Source organism: Propithecus coquereli, unplaced genomic scaffold (genome assembly GCF_000956105.1).
Source record: "Propithecus coquereli isolate 6110/MARCELLA unplaced genomic scaffold, Pcoq_1.0 Scaffold168, whole genome shotgun sequence".
Lineage (NCBI taxonomy): Eukaryota > Metazoa > Chordata > Mammalia > Primates > Indriidae > Propithecus > Propithecus coquereli.
In genome coordinates, this window is record NW_012141413.1 from 807,366 (window position 1) to 808,410 (window position 1,045).

The 1,045-nt window shown below is 38.8% G+C and overlaps 1 protein-coding gene across 1 annotated transcript in view; it reads left to right on the forward strand.

The window, feature by feature from the left end:
* Positions 1-1,045, forward strand: part of SKA3 (spindle and kinetochore associated complex subunit 3) — a 44,374-nt gene that overhangs the window by 41,141 nt on the left and 2,188 nt on the right. The gene's annotated exons all lie outside the window — the stretch shown is intronic.

Genomic DNA, 1,045 nt, shown 5'->3' on the forward strand with positions numbered 1-1,045 from the left:
TATTGAGAAAGTCTAAATTCTAGGCGACTAGGCCATTCTAAGACCACCTGGCTAAGACTCTTCTGAGCTGAGCACAACCTAGGGACTTCTTCATATTTTTAGTGATATTACTTTTATAGATCATTTCCTCTTTACCTTTAACTCCATGTTCTGAAATGTATTCTAATAGTTTCCAATACTTGTTCAACTGTGGTTGCCACGTTGATCATGGTTCCATTTGGAGTGTCACTGGCAAAGTTAGAAATACCTTTTACCCTACAATTCTCCTGATGAATAACTTACATCAGGGTTTCTTGAACTTTAGACTTCTTGGACCTCAATTTAAGAAACACCACTTGGTGTATATCAGAATTTTATGCACCGCGTAACAATATTTCCAACAGTGATGGATGGCATATATATGATGGTGGTTCCATAAGATTATAATACTGTATTTTTACTGTACCTTTTCTGTTTAGACACACAGACACTACCATTGTGTTACAGTTGCGTGTTGTATTCAGTACAGTAATATGTTTTGCAGGTTTGTAGCCTAGGAGCAGTAGGCTACCCTATAGCCTCGGTGTGTAGTAGGCTATACCACTGAGGTTTATGTAAGTGCACTCTATCATGTCCGCACAGTGAGAAATCACCTATTAACAACACCTAATAACAACGCATTTCTCAGAACGTATCCCTGTTGTTTTGTGATGCATGACTGTATCTAATGTTACGATGTATGTATAACATCGTTTACCATTAGTCTACTACAGATTTATAACAACTGCCAACTCTAAATAACCAGTCTGATTCTTTGACATTCCTTTGACATTCTCACTCCCTTTTTTTTTCTAAAGAGACAGAATCTTGTTCTGTCACCCAGACTAGAGTGCAGTTGCGTCATCATAGCTCACTGCAGCCTCAAGCTCCTGACACTCCTCCTCCTTAATAGAAGTTATAGTGTTTAGCAATTATTAAGTATGTGGAATTCTTTTTTTTTTTTGAGACAAAGTCTCACTCTGTTGCCTGGGCTGGAGTGCCGTGGCTTCGGCCTAGCTCACAGCAA